This window comes from Phoca vitulina, unplaced genomic scaffold, assembly GCF_004348235.1.
Source record: "Phoca vitulina isolate PV1807 unplaced genomic scaffold, GSC_HSeal_1.0 scaffold36, whole genome shotgun sequence".
NCBI classification, from domain to species: domain Eukaryota; kingdom Metazoa; phylum Chordata; class Mammalia; order Carnivora; family Phocidae; genus Phoca; species Phoca vitulina.
The window spans coordinates 6,207,325-6,231,853 of NW_022589739.1; positions in this window are offsets into that span (position 1 = coordinate 6,207,325).

Below are 24,529 nucleotides of genomic sequence, written 5' to 3' on the forward strand. Positions count from 1 at the left end.
CATAACTATCCAGCCTTTGGACTCCCTGCAAACGAGGGGCAAGAAAGCTGCCTCAGTCCCTGGGGGAGGAAACAGGAAGCTCCCTTCGTGGTAGGAGCTAAAGGCAGGTGACCCTGCTCAGGACACTGGCTGTCATAAAAAGAGATGCATTCTATTTCTATGTTTTATTTGAAAAATACGTTTAAAAAAATAGAATAAAATGTATAAACCCATGACACTTTTTAAAATTATTGACATAGGAAATGCAACTCCTTTCCTCTGTCTTAACACCAACACCCCTTTGCATGATAACCATTGTCCATCCTTCCTGACATTTTCTGTCTACAGACAAAAGATACTTACATATATCCATAGATACATAGATATCTTTTAGTTTTATTGACAAAACAGGAACACCACGTATGTTGGTCCACATGGCTTTTTTTTCCCCTTAACAGTATAACTTTCCACACCAGTATATATAAAATGAGAGTGGTTTTTTTTTCATTATTATTATTACTGTCATTTGCCTTCCGAGCCTATCCTTGGGGAGCATGTCTTAAGTTCTTGGAGAAAGGGTTGCAAAGCAGAAGGGAATCTTGACTCCCAGTGGCTTTATTAGACAAGCCTGTAAGACAAGGATCCCTGGAATTATCACCCAGACCTCTAGTTACCACTCCAGGCTCTCCTGGCTCCAGCCAAATAAGATTAACGCAGTTCAGGAATGTTATTGTCTGATATTCTCTTGTTTTAAAATCCAGCTAAAGACACGATAGCAAGCATTCTTTCATAAGAAGAACACGTGAATCCTGGTAGACTTTTTGAAGGTCCTTTCATCTGTCTGGGGATGAGTAGGTAATAATAATAATAATAAGCTCATTGGCTCCCCACATAGAGCTGCCTTTCTGTTGTCCTTAAATATAACCTATTGCAATTGTATCAGCAACTGTCAAACTAATATAAATTAGATTTCAAATCGCTAAAATATAATTTCTTCTTTCAATGTTTAAAGAATGTTATTGATTTTTATTGTAAAATATTTTAATCATACATAATAATATATGGCAAAAAATAATGTGAATACTCCTGAACCTGGTACTCAATTTAAGAAATAAAATATTACCAATACCACTGAAGCTTTCTTTCCCCATTTGCATTTTCCTGCCTCCCACATACTTCCTGTATCAGGGATAATCATTATGCTGAATTCTTTCCCTTTTTTTTTTCTTTTGAACCATCATTCCCCCTTCACACATTACAATCAGTAGGAGATTTGTTTTAACTACCGTGTAGTTTGATTCTGTTTTAGACTTTTACTCTTTCCTTTTGGGAACCATAGAGAAGAACAAAAAGAATGAAGGGGTGGGGAACATAAGTACATTTTAAATAGAAACTAAAAAATTGGGATGCCCCTGGGTGGCTCAGTCCGTTAAGCATCTGCCTTCGGCTCAGCTCATGATCCCAGGGTCCTGGGATCGAGTCCCACATTGGGCTCCTTGCTGAGCAGGGAGCCTGGTTCTCCCTCTGCCTGCTGCTCCCACCTGCTTGTGCTCTCTCTGTCTCTCTCTCTCTCTCTGACAAATAAAATCTTTTTTTAAAAATTTAAAAAATAATAAATAGAAACCAAAAAATAAAGAAAACCTACAAACTCCAAGGTATATGTAAATAATGTCCAAAGCAGGTGTGACCAGCTGAATCCTGTGGGAATCCTCATAATAGAGACAGGAGAAGTCGGGAAGAACAAGGTCCTAGCTAGCAGATCTCAGATCATCAACAAAAAATGCATTCCCAGAAGGAGAGGAAAACTACCCTAGGAGGGACTTCTGTGAGCAGATCTAAGAAGGATCAGAGAGAAGGTGCCAAAGTGCCCCCAGAGGGTCCAGTAATGGCACACTTCAGAAAGCACAAACAAATATACATTTGGAGGCAGGGACTGTGTCCTCTTGTGGCAGTGACCAATAAGGAAACAAACAGGAAAACAAGGATAGGTTGGAAGCCCTTCTGAGCCAGGTTATGGGCACAGAGGCACAGCAAGTATGGCTGCATGGAGGTGCCATATTTGGAGGAAATGGTCCTCTGCTTTATGAACGGAAGAGGAAGCCCTTGAGTTACAAAGCTTAGCGACTCTCCATATCCTCTTTTCTCATCTCTTCTTACAGCCCTCTCCAACATATGCATGAAGCAGCTTCCGGTAGATCGTTGGTCCAGAAATTCATCCAACATAATGGACTAACAAATATTGAATGGGCACAGAACCCATTCAAACACTCAGAAAAATGAAGTACTCTCAAGGACTAAAAAGCTTTCCCACAGATGAAGAAAACTCACTACATAAATATGATAACCAAATTTTCCATCATAAAATTGATGTATGCAGTGAGTGATGGAAAAAAAGATGAAAACATCAGAAATACAAGAATGCAGGGAAGAAGAGAGATGAGAACTGGCAGAATTTAGGAATTAAATAGGAGACCCCAAAAAAACTGTTTTCAGAAAACAATAAATTAGAAGGAGGGCAAGGAAGAGAAGACACTACAGATAATATAGAAAGTACCTGCAGACGTCAAAGAACAGAGGCCAAAAATCCAACATATGCATAATTGATGTCTCCAAAGAAGAAAAACAAAACTATGAGACAGCATAATTACTTAAAATATAATTCAAGAACACTTTCCTGAAGTAAAAGAAGACTTGAATGTATACATTGAAAGGACAAATCATGTGCTGGGAAAACTGACTCCAAATGGTCATAATTGAGACATAGCCTAATGAAATTGTGAGATTTTTAAAGGTAAAGGATTCTTTCAGCAGCACAATGATCAAATCACTTATAAAGGAAAGAAATCAGGCTGACGTTAGACTTCCCCACAGCACTATTTAACTCCAATACAATGAAGCATTTCTTATAAGATATTTAAGGAACATAAATTAGAGACAATGATTTTATATCCAGACAAACTGTCTTTCAAGCCCAAAGGCTAACAGTTTGAACAAGCAAGAACTCTGGGAAAATTGTTCTTGTGAGCCTTTCCTGAGGAAAATAGTAGAATGTGATGGTGAATTTTATCTGTCAACTTGACTGGGCCATGGGGTGCCCCAAAAAGTGTCAAACATTATTCTAGGTGTGTCTGAGGGTGTTTTGGATGGAATTAACATTTGAATCAGACTGAGTAAAGAAGTCTCATCTGATCAAAGACTTAAAAAGAACAAAAAGGCGGACCCTCCCCTAAGTAAAGGGACTTCCTCCTGACCTACGGCTTGAGCTGGGACATTAGTCTTTTCTTGCCTTTGAACTTGAATTCAAACATCAGCTCTTCTTGGGTCTCAAGCCTCCTGGCTTCTGAACTAGAACTACACCATTGGCTCTTCTGGGTCTCCCGTTTGCCAACTATAGATTTGGGGATTTCTCAGATGCCATAATTGCATGAGCCAATTCCTTATAAGAAGGAAAGAAAGAGGGACGCCTGGGTGGCTCAGTCGGTTAAGCGGCTGCCTTCGGCCTGGGTCATGATCCCACTGTCCTGGGATCGAGTCCCACATCGGGCTCCTTGCTCAGCTGGGAGCCTGCTTCTCTCTCTCTCTCCCTCTGCTTGTGCTCTCTCTGTCAAATAAATAAAATCTTTAAAAAAAAAAAGGACTTAAAAAAAAAAAGAAGGAAAGAAAGAAGGAAGGAAGGAAAGGAGGGAAGGAAGGAAAGAAAGAAAAGAAAGAAAGAAAGAAAAAGAAAGAAAAGAAAGAAAAGGGAAGGAGAGGAAGAAAGAAAAGGAAGGAGGGAAAGAAGGACGGAAGGAAGACCCAGTTGGTTCTATTCTCTGGAGAACCCAGACTAGGAGAGTAGAGAATGAATGCTAGTCAAATGAGATAACTGGGAAAAAAACGGGCAAAAAGAATGCCAGTGAGCATCAAATATATTTAACTACAGACCCAAATAAAAACAAAGGTGGAGGTAAAAGTGACAGAAAAGAATATAAATGGTGTACATATACTCCGACAATTTAGAAATGAGGGGAGGAAGATAGACTATGGTGGAATGGAAAAGAAGTGAGTTGATTACTTGATTCCTAATAGCCAGAGGTCAATAGTTAGCACTCAAAACTAACTGGAAGGGGCAGTTCCTGAGTCTGGCAATTGAAAATTAGACTTTGGAGGCTTTAGGATGAACACAGCTGTAGAATGAAGATGGGACTTGAGTTTAATTCTCAGCTCTGCTGCTCTGGACTTTAAGTAATTATATTTAGCTGGCCCATGGAGATGTGGATACCCACCTGAAATGATTATTCTTACTGGAAAGTTGCCAAAAGGCTGGCTTGGGCCGACCCTGACCTCCAGGGCTGTGTGAAGGAGTCATGCCTCCTCTCCTTATAGGCAAGAGCCAAGAACTTGACTGATTTTCTACGGTGCTAATTCCTATGTCAAAGGTGATTCTAGGAGTGTGAGACACCACCTTCCCCTTTCAGCTCCCTCCTCTAGAGGATTTCATCCACCTGCTGGATCCTCCCCAGACTTTTTCCTGTTTCTTGGCGCTGCTTCCTGCCGTGCTATATTTTTTTTTTTTTTAGTTTCTCTCTCTCATTATAAACATTTAAAAATTGTTTTATTTGAAGATATTTGTCTAGAGTACACTTATGATGAGCACTGAGTAATGTACAGAATTATTGGATCATGATATTGTTCATCTGAAACTGATATGACACTGTATGCTAATTATACTTCAATTTTAAAAAAAAGATATTTCTCCAATCTTATTCTTGAGATTTTATGTATTTTTACCATTTTAATTTTTAGGTTTAGTTCTTAATCCTTAAATCCCATCTACTTGTACTCCTTTTTATACTTTTTACCTTACGTTTTTCTTTTTTATCTTAATCTTTCATCTCATTTACTTTCATATTTTTAACCTTTTCTTTTGCTAGTTTATGGCCTTTTATATTTTCTTGTAAATCTCATTCATTCTATTCTATTGTTATTTTTAAGTTCCTAACCTTTCGTCTTTATTGTGATTTATATTCTCTTAAAAAATGCGTATTGCTTTTCTATTGTTGTTTTGATCTCCTTCTAACCCTCTATATTCTCTCTCATGATTGAAATAGTCGTATTCATTTTTCCCCTTTTCTTATATATCTGTTATGATTTTCATTTCTTTTCACAATGGCCAGCCAGGACGCATTACTACAGCTGTGGTAGCAAAAGAAAAGCTCAGCCCTAAGGAGAGGCTGGGGTCCTTGTTCCTTGCATTCATCCTAAAAGTTATATCCTGTTCCTCCAGAGGCTGAGACACTCCCTGTTTTTAAATCATCGATCTCCAAGTCAATTAGACCTGCTAGGATCAGTTTCTATCCAGCTGAATATTAAACTTTTGTTCCATTGCCTCAAGGGAGATGTTTTCTCTCTGATTTCCTACCAAGCAGAATGCTGATTACACTTGACCCTTGAACCACATGGGTTTACACTGTGCAGATCCACTTACATGTGGATTTTTTTCAATAAACCTAGTACTATAAATGTATCGTCTCTTCCTTATGACTTTCTTAATAACTTTGCTTTTCTCTAGTTTACTTTATTATAAGAATACAGTGTATAATGCATATAACATTCAGAATATATGTTAATTACCATTTCTGTTCCTGGTAAGGCTTCCAGTCAACAATAGGCTATTAGTAGTCAAGTTTTTGGGGAGTCAAAAGTTACACACCTCTAACCCCCACAGTGTTCAAGGGTCAACTGTATACTGAGAAGGTAGACATAAGAACTTCGGTTTTTCCAAAAGAGATCATCAAGTAATGCACAGAGTGGGAAAAGATATTTGCAAAACATACATCTAACTAAGGATTTGTATCCAGAATATATGAGGAATGCCTATGAATCAGTTAGAAAAAGACAACCCAACTGAAAAAATAGATAAAAGACTTGACAAAGAGAACAACCAAATGGCAAAAAAACCCAAGAACCCCAAACCAACTTTATGAAAAGGTACTAAGCTTCTTTAATCATACAGGAAATGCCAATTAAAGCCACAGTGTACCACCACACACCCACCAGAATGGCTAAAAAGAAAAAGATGGGAAGGTCTCAATTAAGGCTGGTGAGAATGTGAAACAAAGTAAACTTTCTTATACTGCTGGTGCAAGTGTACATTGGTACAATGATTTGGGGAAACTGTTTGTCAGTGTCTAATAAAGCTGAACATATGCGTATCTTACTACCCAGCTGTTTCACTTCTGTTTCACTGCCCAGTAGAAAGGCACTCATTCATGGAGTCTCCAAACAATATGTACTAGAATGAATCACAGCAGTACTATCTGTCATAGTAAAAACTGGATATTACCCACATGTCCATCAAAAGGCAACTGAATTAACTGCCACATATTCACATAATGGAACACTACACAGAAATGAGAATGAATGGTCTACATCCATGCAAAAATATATAGGAAATTCAGAAAACACAATATTGAGTGAAAAAAGCCAGAGTATCCATTCATTATTCTATTTGTAGAGAGTACAGATACAGACAAAACTAATCTATACTTTTAGACAAATAGGGCAGTGGTTGCCCTTGGGGTAGGCACACTAACCAGAAATGACAACACACTGGTCATATTGTTTCTTGATCTTGGTGCTGGTTATATGTGGGTTTAGTTTGTGAAAATTCATTGAGCTCAACGTGTATAGTATGCTCACTAAGAAAGTATATCATGCTTCAATAGAAAGTTAGTGAAAACTTACCTTATACCCTATAGCATGATGACCAGGACTAAGGAAAGTAACTTCTTAGCACAGATCCTGGCGTATTCCAAAAAATGACAGCTATTTTTATTACTGCTACATAATATCAATGATTTCCTGATGAACATCTGCTACAGCTAATACTACCAGCTTGATCTTACCTTGCTTGATGTTAGCTTGACAAATGAGACCCTGTCCAGTCCTGACTCTGCTGCAGCGACTTTGAAATTTGTCAAAATTTGTGCAGCAATATTGAGCATCATCAGATGTGCAAACCAAACCCCAGGGAACAGTAATGTCTGTTAACATGGAATTATTGCTCTCTGCTTTTAGCATTTTTCTGAAGCAGTTCTGGCAAGTGAGACCAAGAGCCGCAAAAGGGCAAAGACCCAGGTTCTCCAGAGTCATGTCTAGCGTGAATTTCACATACAGGTGCACTATCTAGGAGAGATTCAGAAATGGCTGCACTCAGGACTTCTGCAGGGGCCAGTGACTGAGGAGCATTTGAGATGCTGAGCTGTCCATTGTTTCCTGCCTCCTCAGCACCTACTGGTCCCATTTCCCCTCCGTATGAAATTTTTCTATTGTCTGCCACTGTTACAGGGATCCTGAGGCTAAATTCTCAGGTAGCTCCTGATGTAATTCATGGTGAGCATTCCTACCTATTTGTTTGTTTACACTCCTCCTTATTCCAGAAAGGCTCCAAGTGGCTTACATGAACACTCTTGTTGGAGCCATCTCTAAGGGTCTCTGCCTAGCCCGTGACCTTCCCCTCTAAGAACTGCCCTTTGTATTGATAGTGGTGGGTCCAGAAGCCATGTTTGCTTGTTATTACCCCACCCTCATGGTCCTGGGGGAATGGACCTGGTGGAAATGGCTGACTCAAGCTGACCCAATTGCAATTTTTCTCCTGTGACTTTGAATTTGGTACTTGGAGACGGTGGTCACGTTCCACTGACTGGCGGATTGAGACCATGTCAACTTACCTTTCTTACAGAGAAGAAAGGAAAGCTGGTTTACAGAGGCAGACAGAACGAAACAGATGCCTAGAAAAAAGTAGAAATGGGGTGTTTGGAGAAGAGAAAGGAGAGAGACTAGAAGAGAGAATGCCTTGGTCTCTGATATTTCTCTCAATCCCAGTTTTTGTGTCTCCTGTGGCCCAATTGCACACTTCCTCCCCCATGTCCACGAGATAATCCTATAATATGACAACAACCCTGTACTATTCTTTTTAGGATAAACTAGCTCAAGTAAGTTATCCACAAATAGTCTTCAACTAAAATAAAATATGTTGCAACAAGATAAAGTCACATTTAAAATGTGTTGACAGAGGCGCCTGGGTGGCTCAGTTGGTTGTCTGCCTTCGGCTCAGGTCATGATCCCGGGGTCCTGGGATCCAGCCCCATGTCGGGCTCCTGGCTCAGTGGGGAGTCTGCTTCTCCCTCTCCCACTGTGTGCTCTCTCTCAAATGAATAAATAAATCTTTAAAATAAATAAAATAAAATGTGTTGACAAATGGAAAATGAGTCCTGAAGGCTGATGTGATGTCAGGCAAGAGGAGAGGACATGAATGACAGCCACAGGACCCTGGGCATTGCTGCTGGCGGCCAGCAAATGCCCAGGATGAGTCATCAAGTATCAGCTGTTTCCGACCCTAACTGCCCAGAAGGGACATAGGGAGCTTCTGAAATATCCTCCTTGGCCCCACCCCAGAGACCATGATTTAATTGGTCTGGGCTGGCATCTTTATGATGTAAAAGCTCCCTTGTGTTTCTCAAGTGCAGCCAGGGTGGAGAGTCGCTGAGTTACATTAGTCACCACATGTAGAAAGAAAAATAAATAACAAACCAAACAAGAACAGTTTCTCAAAAGAGGTACGGAACGGTCCTGAGGCCGCAGACAGAGTGGTTTCTCCCACAGATCTGCATTCACAGGGTGTGCAGGATGCAGTAAACAGTGTCCTCAACAATCTCCTCATCTTACACAAGGAAAGGGCCCCGGATGTTCTAATCCCAAACACCATCCAGGAAAACACATCCGCGGGGCAGGGCACAGTATCTCTGCCACCTGGCTTCAACTTGGACTGGGTTTTAGAGTATTTTGAATAGATGTTTATACTAAGACTCTTGAAATTTATTTTTTTTTTTAAAAGATATTTATTTATTTGACAGAGAGAGACACAGTGAGAGAGGGAACATAAGCAGGGGGAGTGGGAGAGGGAGAAGCAGGCTTCCTGCGGAGCAGGGAGCCCGATGCGGGGCTCGATCCCAGGACCCTGGGATCATGACCTGAGCTGAAGGCAGACGCTTGATGACTGAGCCACCCACGCGCCCCAAGACTCCTGAAATTTAAAGCAACTTTCTTCCCCCGGAGGAGAAGGCCTGTACTTTTCATCAGATTATCGGTGGTGGCTCTGAGCCCCCAAAAGTTTCAGAACCACTGGAGGAGAATTCACATACAAGAGTCTCTCACCTGTGCAGGTGAGTTTCTAGGGAGACTCCTTTACAAACCCCTGGCATGCACTTGAGCTGCCATATTGCTGGGGAGCAGGGGACAAATCTGCCTCCACAGTCAGCTAGTGGGATCAGGATTGGCGTACCCTTCAGGAAGCTGAGGAGCCTGGCAAGGACACATGCGTGAATAGAAGGCGAAGGGGAAGCCTGAAGGAGTCTTTGGTGAGCCAAGATCCTCCTCAGAAAGCATGTGAGATACACTCTATTACACAGACAAAAGAGCAAATAAGCCCCGAAAGTTCTTCAGCTTGGCACCAAACCGCAATAATTTCTGCTTGGAAAAAATTTAGAGCAGGTGGACCAAATACCCATCTTGTTCATAAAATATCTCTGTAAACACCCATGGAACATTTAACCTTGAGAAATATAGTTTCCCGATGCCCTCTCCAAACTAAATTGTTTGCAAAATATATGACTATGTGACTGAATTAGTTAACTTGTTCCGTAGGGTTATTGACCATAAGTCAATTTAATGCTGGAGGCCGTCTACCAAAAATGATGACTTTGTTTTTAGAAACATTTGATCTGTAGTCGTTCTTTGCAACATTAATTTGATAGTAGGTAAATTATCTATTAAGGTCGGTCTTGGCTCATGACACAAAACTATAGTATCTACGAATAAGGGAATTTCCCCTTTCAATTTTTTATAACAAGGGGATGATACCCTGATATCCTATCACTGAAGAGGAGTAGCAAGACTTTGAGGTGTTGATTAAACAGAAGACAGGCCAGAATAAATACCTGTATTATTTCTTTGAGAAATGCTCTCTGATCAAAAGAATTCTCTTACTGGGTAGTTCCTAAATCAGGGGTCAGCAAACCACAGCCGACGGCCCAAATCTGGTGTGCAGCCTGTTTTTGTGTGGCCTACAAGCTAATAATGTTGTTTTGCATGTTTAACTGGTTGGGGAAAAAATCAGAGAAATAGTATGTTTGTAACACATAAAAATGATATGAAATTCAAATTTCAGTGTCCATAAATAAGATTTCACTGGACCACAGCCATGCTTATTTGTTTACGTGGTGTCTGTGGCTGCTTTCACAAGACAGTGACAGAGGTGAATAGTAGCTGCACACACTATATGGCCCACACAGCCTAAAATATTTACGATCCAGCCTTCTACAGAAAAAGCTTGTAGACCCCTGTTCTAGATAAACATAAGCGGTATCTATGTCGAGACCAAGTAACCCTTGTCCACAGATCAAAAGCCAAAGCAATGTCAAATACCACCAGTGATATTCTATTATTTTTACCAGATTTTCCCCATAAGAAATAGTACAATAATCCGTAGTAGAATATGCCTAAAACAGACCTCTGCCTAGTACAGAACACTAGCCTGAGAAACAATCGCAAGTTTACCTTTTGATTAGAAAACAAAAAGGCAACCAAGCATAAATTTAAAAGAAATATCTAATAATCATGGAACATAAGGGGAATATTCTTAAAAATGAGAGATACCAACTTTTGAGTCATTTATTTAATTATGTCAATAGATACTTGTTGACAAATTACAATGTGCCTAAAACGTCATGCTCACTAAAACATCATGCTCAGAGTACTTACAACAGACTCAGAGTCTAAAATCAGACCACTGAGACCATCCTTGAGCAGTGCTGGGCACAAGAAATTTTGTTCAGGTGTTTTATTTAGCTCGAAGACTTTGTTTTTTTTTTTTTTTTTTAAGATTTTTTTTATTATTTATTTATTTGAGAGACAGAATGAGATAGAGAGAGCATGAGAGGGTCAGAGGGAGAAGCAGACTCCCTGCCGAGCAGGGAGCCCGATGTGGGACTCGATCCCGGGACTCCAGGATCATGACCTGAGCCGAAGGCAGTCGCTTAACCAACTGAGCCACCCAGGCGCCCCTCGAAGACTTTGTTTTAATCAACTGTATAAAATGAGAGATCATTAGCAGGCCTCAGTCAGAAGTCGCCCGGGATCCACAAGGTTTGAATAAATTGACCTTGCTTTATGAAGTTGCGAAAATCAAGCTCCCTGTCCCTCAATCACCACATGCATACCTCCCGCAGTTACTTTCTAGACGATTCCCACTGCTATTGTTACAGCATGGATCAATTACACCTGAGGAAGCTTAACATACGATTGATTCGCCAGGGAGGTGTCTCTTTTCCTTGAGGTTGCTGTTTTAACCACAAACTAGGTGAGCAAGCAGGGATAGAAATGTTTTGAACCCTACAGCATCTTGGGGTGGGACTGACAGCACCACGGTGCTTCTGGATGATGGCCAGCCAGAGGCCAAGTCTCTACGGCACTGAGCTGCTCTCCTACCCCCAACCCAGTTACCAAGATGTCCCAGCAACATTTCAAACTCTGGGGAACCCATCTGCCGTCCTTCGAGGTGGTGAGCTCATGGGAAGGGGAGATGCCCAGCTTGATTTCTCCAGACCCCCCCCCCCCACCCCCAGCAGCTGGAGGAAGCCTCAGTCCAGAGGCTGGCCCGGGGGAAGGGCGGGGGGGGGGTTGAGGGATGGGCAGGCAGGGGAAGCTGGCAGCCCTTGAGCCAGAAAGAGCATGCATGGGCCTTGCATTGTGGGGAGGGGCCCCAGGACACCCATGGGGATCCACACTCCCCTGCAAGTGTCACCATGCCTGGAGTGCCCCCTCAGCCAGCTCTATGCCTGGGGTGGGGGTGGAGGGGTCCTCTCTTCCTCCCTCTACCTTTCCAAGCCTGGCTTGGGCTTGCCTTCTCTGGACAGCTCAAGGCACCCTCTGAAGAGGAGACACAAAGTATGAATTGTATAATTTCGTTGATTCCACCCAAGAGTTATATGCTCTCCTATTTGCATTTCAGTTTGCATTGCACAATATAAAGAGGAACAGTAAAATTCATGCTAATAAGTGAAAACTTTAATTTTTCTTAGAATAACATTAAACAGTAAATGAAAAACACCATGACAAGTGAGAGAGAGACAGCCTACAAAAGGAAAAAGCTTTATCTATAGCAGCACTTTGTTCCTGCTTTTTAACCTTGAGGCCCTGCCTTTTCATTTTGCACGGAGCCTCACAAATTATGTAGCCAGTTCTGGTTACACCTTGCTCTTTGCATAAGTCAACGCATATGCAAGCCTGGCAGCTGACCCTGAAACCAATAGCTAGAAGCCAGTCCCACAATAATACTACTTTCTGTGAGTGCCCCATGGTGACTCACAGCTCAAGACTGTATATTTCTCACTTGTCTGAATGCAAAGTAAAAGTGGCTCTTTTTATAGAACAAAAACCCAGTGAAAATATGGAATCAGCCCATCTCTATGCACCGCTGCACCTGAGACACTCAGCACACATAATAAATCTGTCTTTGGAAACTTGCTCCTTTGCAGTTTTGACACAGATAAATGACAAGTATTAAATCTTGAGGGAAAAGAACCAGCTGCTATAGTTGTTGAATTACTGAGACATAAGCCTCTACGCCTGCTTATTTGAAGTACCAGCCAGAGGCCGCCTGGAAAAGGGTACAGGTGAGCTGGGAGAATAGGAGAGGTGACCTCAGAATGGCTTTGTCTTCGCCAACCTGAAGAAACTCAAGGTCATGTCTAATATCGTTGGATCTGAACTTCGGAAGCCACTGGACTTTGACAAGTAAGAGGACCTTGTTGAGGGCAGATGCCACACTAAGACAGTGGTTCAGAACTTTGTCTTCTAGTGGAATTTTTCTTTAACTGGAAAAGAAGGTACCTGGTAAAAGAGCAGGACTAGCAACAGACATATTTATTTCTTCCCTGTTCAGCACAATATTGTCGGTAGGATCCAAGGGTGAGAATGGGGGTAATTCTAGAATGTCATAGCCAAATATAGCTAGTAGATGATGCATCCCTCTGCCGGCGTGTTCCTCTGCACCGGAATGGAGCTCCTTGAGGGGAGGGGACTTGGCTCCATTCTTTGGACGGGGAAGCCATGGCCCAGAGACTTTTAGCGGTATTCCCAAAATCACACAGCTACCTAATGGCAAAGCTCAGACCAGAGCCAACACCTTCTGACCCCAACGTGAGCTGTTTTTCTATAACATTTGCAGAGAAAATCAGTGTCCTTTTCTTTGAAGGTTACATATGCTTTATATGGATGGGGAAAAAGAGTCTCAATCATGAGCTGCTTCCCAAAATGTTAAGCTCTGGAGAAGGATGGAGGCCCAGCTAACATGCCGAATGCTGCCAGTTGCTCAGACAGGAAGCCCCAGCCCCTCGGCTCAAGGGGACGCGCTGTTAGTCCCACACGACATCCTGAGGTGAGAGCTCTTTGCAGGGAGATGAGACCTATCAGTAGGAGGAAGAGCCAGGCTCTCTTCTCGGAGCTCTCCACGGATTACTCACTTAATCCCCCTAACAAGGCAGTTAGGGGGCACTGTGAGCAATTGCACTGGGCTCAAACAGGACAGTGTGCCAGAGAGAGGGGGTCAGTCAGACCTGAGAGTCTGAGGCTTCACCCTCAGCCCTTTAGCTCCGCTGCCTGTCTGACCCCAGGAAAGGCAGAGCAGAGGAGCGTCCTCAGGGAGGGGGGACTTCTGACCCCTCCCATGGCAGCAGAAGCCCAGCCCCAGCGGTGGACAGGCCACACCTGGGAGCGTGTGCCTCCCCTGCCCCCCAGCTCTGTCCCTGGACTTCTCCCTTCCCTGGAGCCCCTGCCTGAACTCGTCAGACTTGGAGATGGAAGCCCACCTCCTCGAACACTCTCCTTCCCATCATCCCTCCAATGGAGAAACGATGAGGCACCCACGGAGTCTGAGTGCCCTAGACCTCACATCTCCCACTGACTGGCTGTGAACATGGACCAGTCCCTGAACATCTCCAGGCCTCGATCCCTTTATCCAGCACTGCTTCATGGGGTGCCTGTGATGATCCAATAAATTATCACCTGTGGACACGCCTTGGACAGTATTTAGTGATGGCCAACACTCAACCCGTTCCAGTTGATCTACCACAAGGACAAACTACTTGAGGGTGTTTGGGAGCGTGGAGTCAGACAGATATGGGCAAGGAACTGAACATTTCTCAGTTTCCACAACTGTAAAATGGGCATAATAATATGCCTACCACAGGGATGTTAGAAGTCATGCCAGACAATGCATGAAAATCAATAGTAAAAATCTTGTATGACTTTAAATAAGTTAAAATATAACACAACCCCCTGTAATAGGGCCTTGCACATGTGTATTAGCTATTATTATGAGTAACTTCTAACTAGATGCAGTTATAAACCATGAAAAAAGACAAGGCCTGTAAAGTGCTTAGTACTGTTTCTAGCCCATGGTTTATGTCCAGTAAATAGAAACTACTAGGTAATGTTACTTTTATTGTTGCTGTTATTGTTATCAGTAACAGGACTGAAACAGACAACCCCTCTTGTCAGATCTCAATTTCCTATCTTGGACTCAAACCCAGGCTGACTCCTGGAATAACATTCAGGTGTCCTCCCATTGGTTCAGAATAGAAGTGCCATGTCCCTGAAGATAAGATTGGTAGCTTGAGAAGCTGAGAGAAAAAGAAAAACTGATGGCCAGGTTCCCATCACCCACGTGGGCGGGACCTCAGGTGTCTCTTGGGATCTTGCTACTCAAAGGGTGGCCTGAGGACTGGCAGCATCAGGCATCCCAGGGAGCTAGTGAGAGATGCAGACTCTCAGGCCCCACTGCAGACCTCCCGAGTCAGAATCTGCCTATTAACCTATTAACCAGCCCCCCGCGATTCTCACGCACAGCAGAGTTGAGCAGGAAGTTCTGCCTCTGGGCTCAGCAGGACACTGCCCGGGTCAGCCTGGTCTGGTCCGGGTAACAGGACTGGCCTTTATCTTTAATTCCCCCAAAGCGGGCAGAGCTGCTTTCATGGGTGGGCAAGCTCTGCCGTCTCCAGGGCCCCTTGCTCAGAAAGGCCTCATGTATTTAATGCTCTGCATTGCTGTCTTGAAATTCGTAATAGCCTGAACCAGGGGCCCAATGTTTTCATTATGCATTGAGTCCCACAAAGGAGGTACTCCTAATGCCCAGTACCCTGGGGGATCTTCGGGGACTGGGGCCTAGAATCTACCCGGCTTTGGCCCCCTTCCTTCCCCACCCCAGATCCCTGAGCACGGTTTCTGCCCCCACACAGACCCATCCTGATGCTGGCTGCAGCCTGGCAATGTGGGAAATTCGGGGCACCCTGCCTGACCGGAGGGATTTATCCTCCCGGAGGCAAGGATTGCCAGAACCACGCCTGAATCCCACACTTGAGTTCTCTCTTATGGAGCATTTAAATGTGCTGGGTGCTGTGCACTATTTTTAACTTGCCTCATCTCATTACATTCTTCCAAGAGCCAGGAGGCTATGTATTATTTTTCCTGTTCGACGGAGAAGGAAACTCAAAAACGTTAAGTAATGTGCCAAAAATCAAATAATAGATCAGAAGCAAAACCAGGATATAAACCTAAGTTTGTCTGAATGCACAGCCTCCGGATCACACTGCCTCACTGCACCTGGTGATCCTCTTCTGGGTCTGAATGAGGTTCCCTCCCACCAGCCCACCTGCCCAGGGGCTCACTGTGCACCCAAGCCTTGCCGATCCTTCCTCCACCATTGCTCTAGAGGCCCGCACTCTCCCAGCGCTTACAAAGCCGACATTGCAGATTAGCCACCAATTTGGTGTCTGAAGAAAAGAGAAATGTAATCTCTCACAGTTTTGGAGCTCAGAAGTCCAAAACCAATATCATGGCCCTGGAATTAAGGTGTTGGCACAGCCATATTGTCCCTCAGAGGCCCGGGGACAATCCTCTTCCAGGTTCTGGTGGCTGCGGCATTCCTTGGCCTGTGACCACATCACTCCAGTCCCAAGGGCCTGCAGCGTCAAGTCTCTGCTCTGATTGCAAATCATCTTCTCTGTGTACGTCAAGTCTCCCTCTGCTTCCCTGTCATAAGGATATGTGTGATTGCACTCAGGGCCCACCTGGTAATGCAGGATGACCTCCCCAACTCAAGATCGTTAACTTCATCCCATCTGCAATGGCCCCTTTTGGCCATAGAAGGTAACATTCACATGCTTTGGGGATTGGGATGTGAAAATCTTTGGGGAGGTCATTTTTTAGCCAGCCAAAGTTGGCAAAAACACTAATAGTTGAAGGAGTTCAACAGAAAAAGAAAGCCCTACTGGCCCTGTCCTCAGGAGGCTCCACTCCCCCGGCCCTGTCCTCAGGAGGCTCCTCTCCCCCGGCCCTGTCCTCAGGAGGCTCCACTCCCCCGGCCCTGTCCTCAGGAGGCTCCTCTCCCCCGGCCCTGTCCTCAGGAGGCTCCTCTCCCCCGGCCCTGTCCTCAGGAGGCTCCACTCCCCTGGCCCTGTCCTCAGGAGGCTCCTCTGCCCCGGCCCTGTCCTCAGGAGGCTCCTCTCCCCTGGCCCTGTCCTCAGGAGGCTCCTCTCTCCTGGCCCTGTCCTCAGGAGGCTCCTCTCCCCTGGCCCTGTCCTCAGGAGGCTCCTCTCTCCTGGCCCTGTCCTCAGGAGGCTCCACTCCCCTGGCCCTGTCCTCAGGAGGCACCGCTCCTGGTCCTGTCCTCGGGAGGCTCCTCACCTGAGCAACCTCCAAGCAATGCATCCCTTCCAAGAGAACCGACTCCTCTGTGCTTAAGCCACCGTTCAGAGGAAGGGGAGGTTTGGGGAGAAGGCAGCAGGGAACCTAGTTAAGGCCCTAGAGCTAAAGAGCCCAAGGATTGGTCTTCTAAGGACAGCAGAACTGAAAGGTAAACTGCTCTGGGGTCTTACATCCTTTCTTACAGGCCTTCTCCAGCTTTGCAGATAAAATATGTATGAAAATCATAGAATCTGTTAAGAATTCTACTCTGGGACCAACATGTTTTCAAGCACGGCTAATAAACCTCCTTCTTCCTATTCCCTTTTGTTGCTATTACTCTTTATCCTCTCTTATGACTCAGTTGGTAACTCTCTGTTCTGTTCCTGCTTCCTTATGCCTACATTCTCATTCATCCTTCCATGTCAGGTGAGTCACTCCCAGCTCTGGAAACTCTGAGGGGCAACACTCAAAGGGTGGAAAGTAAAAGAACTGTTTCCTGAAAGAACATGGCAAGAGAATGTCTTGGAAACAGACGCCCTTAGATAAGATGAGATCCCTCAGGAAAAGTCTCAGCATGGACCTGAAGCTGTGTAGGATGGAGCTCACCTGATCGGCCACACCTGAGTACTGCACCTGTCAGCAGGGGCGTTCAAACTCGGCCTTTTATGGACCACAAAAAAAAAAAAAAGATGCTGGGAAGAAGTGAGGCCACCTATGGATGAACTGCATTGTTTGCGTATGTGCACACGTCCAGCAGCAGCACTGGCATACCTCTGTGCAGCGGCCAGGTGAAGATTTTACTACCAGCCCCTCCCTGTCAGAACCTGGTACTGCCCTAAACCAGGAGGCTGGGCAAGGTCTCCAACATCGACCGAGCCTGTCTCTCTAGGCCTGCCCACCTGCTCCACATGCCCATCTGGATGGGGACAGCCTGTCTCCCCTATCCTAGCACCACGGTAGACATACCAACCGCTCACGTTTCTTTCTTCAAAGAGCAGACATTGCCCTTGGTGCATCTATTATTCTAGCTAATCCCAACCCTCTTTGCCTCTCCACTCATCTGTGCAGCAGCTTCAACTTTCCCCTAATTAGAATGCATGTCTGTGTCAGTCCGGGTGGGACCGGTGAAGCAGAACGGGTAGGAGATCTCTAGAAAAAGAGATGGGTATATCAAGGGATGTATTGCAGGGACCTGACCCATGCATTGTGGGAACGGAGTAAATGGCCCCTGTACGGATGTCTCGGCATCTGACACTGGGGCCTCAAGTCCGCAGGGCAGTCAGGAAGCGAAGACCACCAGCAGGCTGGAGCCCCACAGGCACAAGCGAGGACCCCACAAGGACAGCCTGGAACCCGTGTCCGTTCTTGTTGTCCCTGACCTTGGTGGAGGCCATGCGGAGGCTGAGGCCCTCGTCGCTAAGCTAAATTCACACACCTGGCCCAGCTGCTGCTTCCTGCAAGGAGCTGAGTCAGCACATCGGCCACAGTGCTAGGAGAGGGCCTCGGCCTCCCGGTCACCCTCCAAAATCTCGCGAGAATCTCCCTCGGGACCCAGCCCAGTGGGAAACACAGGGCAAGGGAACTCTTTTACGTGGACAAGCCAAGATGAGGCGTTACAAGGCCGTGGGTGCAGTAAGTCAGGCTCCCCTGAAGACAGATTCTGAGAGGGGGGTGGAAATGCTGGTTTATCTGGCATAGTCTCTGAGCGAGGGAAGCAGGATGGGGCTAAGGGAGAAGCTGAACAACAGCTCCCCATGGAGCTCTGCAGCCTGGGGGGTAGGGGGGATGGGGGGTGGGAGGGGCCTGGGGAGGCGTGGCGGTGGGCTTCGGGGCTGCCTGGAATCAGGCAAGGCTGCCTCGGGAAGCGCACAGGGCCTTGGGAACAGCAGTGAGGAGGTGGAGGGCCGTTTTTTCAGGAGGGTCCAGGCTGTGAGCCGTCCGCAGCCTCCACTCCTAGCAGCTGGAGGGGGTTTTAGGTGCCATGACTCCCACCGGTGTGCGCTGCGGGGAGGCGGAGGGTGCTCCCTGTTGCCGGAGGGTGCTCCCTGTTGCCGGAGGGCTGTGCACTTGGTGACTGCTTCCGCGTCCTCTACTTCCAAATCTCCTCCCAGCTCCAGGAGCAGTGCTGCCCTGGGATTTTCTGCGGTCCGGCTTCACACCTGCCATGTGCAACGGTTCCGTGGGTGTCCCCCGTACTCAGGCTTCCCTGGGAAAACCTGGCTTCGGAATGTTCTAGGACACACTATGAACTTCCTGCAAAGTGAGCTTGGAAAGCCGGAGCTGAGACTTAGCCTCCGGAAAGGCCGCCGAGAACCCATTCCCTCTACTCTGCTGACGGTGGGCTCGGGCGCTCCCCTCAGGGTGACAGTACAGGGCCCAGCAGGGGCAGGAAAGACAAGGTTGCCATTTTGTCATTTCCCAGAGGCATCAAAGCACTCCCTTACACATGGCTCTTCTTAAATATCCTCAGAATTTGAGAGCCACACTTACACACAAGTGTGGGTGAATGCAGAAAATAAGCACATCCTTCCAGTGTCTTCCATCTCAGTGACTGGCCCCTCTCTCCATCTAGTGGTACAAGCTAGGATCTGAAGCGACCCCTTGACACATCTCTCTCCTGCAGCCCCCTCTTCACCAACCACCGTCAATTTCACCTCCTAGAGAATGTTCCCGTCCCCCTCCCATGTCTCTCTTAGCTGCCCCTTGCCTCAGGCCCCTTCTCTGGGGCCCTGCAGTGGCCCTGACTTTGTCTCCTCACATCTTCCCCTGCCCCTTCAATCTGCTCTCCTTTCTGCACATAGAATCATCTTTTTTTTTTAGATTTTATTTATTTATTTGAGATAGAGCGGGGGAGAGAGCAGGCTTGGGGGAGCAGAAGGAGAGGGAGAAGCAGGCTCCCCACTGAACAGGGAGCCAGATGTGGGACTCCAAAGCAGGACCCCAGGATCATAACCTGAGCCAAAGGCAGATGCTTAACGGACTGAGCCAGCCAGGCACCCCACAGAATCATCTTTTAAAAATACAGTTATCATGCGTTCTCTGTTCTTAAATTTATTCAGTGTCCTCTTACCTATTATGTTCTAGATAAAGAATAAACTTCCTAATATGGCCCCCAAAGCCCTACAGGGCCTCAGGCCTCAGCCTGCTCCTGGCTGTGCCTCACTCACTGGGCTGCAAGCAGGCTGGCCTCCCCCCCGCCCCGGGGGTTCCGTGCTGGTATTTCCCCACCTGCAAAAGTCAGCTGTGGTTAGGGGTTCCACACCACGCAGGACCTGCAGTCAGACCCTCAGGCTTCCAGTTTCCAGCTACAGCACTTTTTTTCTAACCCATGTAGCTTTGGGCAGCTTACTCAAGCATGCCACATCTCAGTCTCCTCGTCTGTAAAATGGGGGCAGTAACAGCAGGAGCGCTGCAGGAGAATATGAGGCACTGCGTGTGATGCACAGCGCCAGGCACACGGTGAGTGTTCAGAAATGTTAGCGATCATTCTAATGCGCCCTGCAGGCCTCAGCCCCCGCGTCCTTCCTCCGGGAGGTGTCCCGGGGGGCTCCCACACCCCACAAGATCCAGTGCCCCCCGTGCAATCATGATCCCTGTCCTTTCCTTGCTCACAGTGTGAACCCTCACATAGGGCAGATTTGTCTGCCTTCTGCACAGGCCACAAGCGTCCTCGGGGCGGAAACATGGCCTGTGTGCTCACCATTATATCCTGGGAGCCTAGCACCGTTTCTCAAAATAAATGTTCCCTTTCCTAGTGCAGCCAGGAGGGTGTGGGTATGGGGTATGTCTGCCACCATCCATGGAGTTGGAGAGTGGGAGGCAGGAGGTGTGTCCCGGGGAAGCCTCCTAGTGCTGACGTGCGGTGAGTGGCCGGCCCAGTTCTAGTGAGCTGTGAGCAGAGACGTCAGCCCGGGTGCCCCCCTGGAACACGACGCTGCTCCGTCTTGGCCCGCAGGCCCTGCTTCAGAGGCTCCACCATGGAAGGCAGCCCTTCCCACCCACGTTAGGTTCCCATGTCCAGCCTGGCTACAGCGGGGCAGCACTTAGATTTCCGTCTCTTTATAACAGAACGTGGCCACCGGCACAAACACTTGTCTGCGTCTGAAACAGAGAAGGGCGGAAGGGCTGCCAGGGGGACAGGCCTGTGTTATGGGTTGGGAGGCCCTTCTTGCAGTGATGGTGCCCCAATCATTTTGACTCCCTGATTTGCTTTACTCGTAAAATGAAACATCCTGAGCTCCAGCAAGCGTGGGCTAACCTCTCCCTCTCAGAGAGCCTGCCCTGCCACACGCTGATGTCAGTTCTGGGTGACATGGGGTCCTACTCGACACATAGTCCGGATTGGTCTAAGGGGGGACACCCCCACCAGGCTGGGACTTAGGCCACAAGGACAGAATTCGCTCCATGGTATGGGGCACTGTGACTGGGAGAATTTTGGGAGAACCAACTATGAGCGTTGGAGAAAGAACTGGTTTATGGAGAGGAGAGAGGCACACGCTCCCAGCCAGAGACAGAGAGCCCGGTCTCCGATGACGTTGGTCCCTGTGAAGCCCGGCTGGAATTCCTCTCCCGGGGTGCCTGGGGGGTCCCCTGTAGCCCCTCCTTGAAGTCGTGTTCAGACTGTTTCTATTCCTGGTAACCAGTGATGGTTGATAAAGATGTCTTCTCGTATTGGATGCCAATGAAACACCTTACCCATAAGACTGCCTTCCTGCCCAGCTTTATACTGTCCAAAGACCTATGACTTCACTTACCCCGCTCTAACGCCCACTAGACCAGGGAGATCAGGGCTGGAGGAAGGCTTTTCACTGCACAAAAGAGGAAATCAAGACCCGGAGTGGGAAACAGACTCACCCAAGGTCACTCAGTGAGTCTGTGACAGTCAAGGTGAAAGCAGAGCTCTGTGAGCTCAGGCCACAGAGCGTCTCTGGAAGTGCCATCAGCAGACCCTCTCTCTCCCATGGCATCCGCCCTCTCCAGGCCAAGGCTGTTAGGAACTCACCCTGTCTGCAGAACTCTGCTATGGAACGGCATCGGCCCCTGGTCTGTTAAGTGTTCTAAAAGTCGTTAAGCGTCTGCCTTCGGCTCGGGTCATGATCCCAGGGTCCTGGGATCGAGCCCCACATCCTGCTCCTGGCTCAGCGGGGAGCCTGCTTCTCCCTCTGCCTCTCCCCCTGCTCATGCTCTCTCTCTCTCTCACTCTGTATCTCTGTGTCTCAAATGAATAAATAAAAAAATCTTAAAAAAAAAAAAGTTCTGAAAACAAGGGACAGACCATGGGGATGCTAGAGCCGGGGACATAGATGCAAAGTGCAGACCCAGGCAAAACTGTGGAGACACCTGTGCCGTGAATTGGGCAAGAGCCACGGGCCCGGAGAGCGCAGCCGAGCTCCCAGGCACCACACGAGTGTGCAGGAGTAGGGTGAGCACCACAGACCAGGGGATGCCTTCCTAAAGCGGGAATAGGGGCCCGAGTGGCTAGGAGATGTTTGTAGGCAGTCAGCCCGGGACTTCAGCCTCTGGGCACTGGCTCCTAGCTGCCAGAGGGCCCCTGGGCCGTGAGCAGCAGGACGGGCAACACGGGTGGGAGGTCACCAGAGCAACTCCACAAAAATCAAAGAACCTGGAGAGGAGGGTGGTCATTTTCTGATCATTATTCAAAGATCTTTTGGGTCTGTTAGATACTTCAGGAGCTTCAGGAGAAAAGGCAAAGGTACAGTTTTCTAAAGGGGCCATTCCTGTGAGCAAAAAGTCCCATATTTTGAACAGATGTTGGGACTACAATAACACGCTGTTTTGGGTACGAGTGATCTCTGTAAGCCTCACTATCAGGCACAGGCGTGACGCAGAGCGCACTCCTTATTTATTTATTTACTTTTTAAGAGTTTATTTATTTGACAGCACAAGCAGGGGGAGCAGGAGAGGAAGAAGCAGGCTCCCCCACTGAGCAGGGCCCTGGCATCATGACCTGAGCCAAAAGCAGACATTTAACCGACTGAGCCACCCAGGCGCCCCAAGAGCAGGCTCTTTCTAGAAATCACCAAGTGCTTGCTCTGAGCCCAGGACGGGTTTGACTGTAAGCACTCTTATATCCCATTTTATAGATGAGGGACTAAGGTGTCAGAATCCCAGCTCTCACAGCTACTATAAGGTGGATGCAGTGTATGACCCCGGGCAGCCTGACTCCTAACCCTTGCTTAACCTCAGGACTATATTTGGTGCTCCTTGGCCTTATCTTTGGACAGGACTAGCATGGGTGGGCCGGCTGGCAGGATCCTGCCCGGAAGGGGGCCTGGGGCCTAACCATGTAGCCTGTTAATACCAACTGTGCTAAGGCTTTTAGCTTGTCTGCCCTTGCTGGTGAGAATGTTTTCACCAGGGCCTGAACCTGTTTTTTGGCTGCCCTGTCTATGAGGAAGTAGAGTCTTTGAAAGAACAAGGGACAGAGTCAGGAAAACCAGGGGGATGTACTTTGGGCAGCACTCTTCCCTTCTCTGGGCTTCGTTTCCCCCACCAAAATACATGGTAGATGAGATGGCCTTGCATCTCCTCTCACATTCTTTTATTTCCAGATGATTCTCCCATGTCATCTGAATCCTACCCACAGAGGAGAAGCTTATTTAAGCTTCAGGTTAAATAATTCAGCAGCTGACACATGGTCGGCCCTCAGTAAATGTCCCAGAGTAATTTAAGGGATGCCTTAGGCATCTGGACTTTCTCATCATACCTGTATCTATCCCTGTAATTTCCTAACGCTTGATGAGCCATGTGAGCTGTCGTAAAGCCTATGGTTTATGAAAAAGATTTCAGGGCTCAAATCCCAAACAGGGGTCTTGAAATCCCTGAGAGGAAGAGTCCAGAATGTCCTTGAAGCTGACAAAGAGATAGCATAAAATAAAACAGGACCCATCTCACTCATGAATATAGATGTAAAAATTCTAGACGAAATGCCAGCAAATTGAATTCAACAGTATATTAAAAGAATAATTTACCACGACCAAGTAGAGTTTACCCAAAGAATGCAAAACTGTTTTAATATTAGTAAATGTGTTTATAGAACACATCAATGGGTCAAATAAGAGAAACCATATGATTATCTCACTAGGAGCAGGAAGATCATTTATGAAAATTCAACATCAATTCCTAAAGGGGACATTCTCTAAAATACCAGGAATAGATGGGACAAGTGGACATTTGTGTGTGTGGGGGGGTGGTTTTAGCGGGATAGCACTCCACATCTGAACCCTCTCCCTGTGTTTGGGACATTCCTCACCTGAGTTTTGGTGAGAGACAGAGCTACCTCCAGCTATAGAAATGGAGAAAATACCAGATGCTCAGTGTTCTGGGTGCCGGCCGCACCCCTGCAGCAACAGCGAGGCACTTGGCCTACGCTCAGATGGTGGAGCAAAGAAAACAGGCAGCAGAGAATTTTTTATGGGGTTCCAGTAATAGCAGCAACAGCGGTTTGCAGGGACAGCGGGGACAGCGGCACAGTAGCTGGGGTTCCAGGGGCCAGCAGTGCTGGTGTTTCAGGCTGGCATCCCACGTCCAAGATGGCGGCGGCCACTCCTCTCTTCTGTGTCGTCTGGGCCGCCCAGGCTCCCTCTGTTCTTGACCCTCCGGTGATTCTCTGAGCTATCCAGGATCCTGCCGAAATTTCTTCTCCACTTAAATCATCCAGCGTCAGCTTCTTTTATGAGCAGCTAGGAAAGCTTAATGATACGGAAGGCTATTTCCTGAACATAACAGAGAATATGTCTCTTGT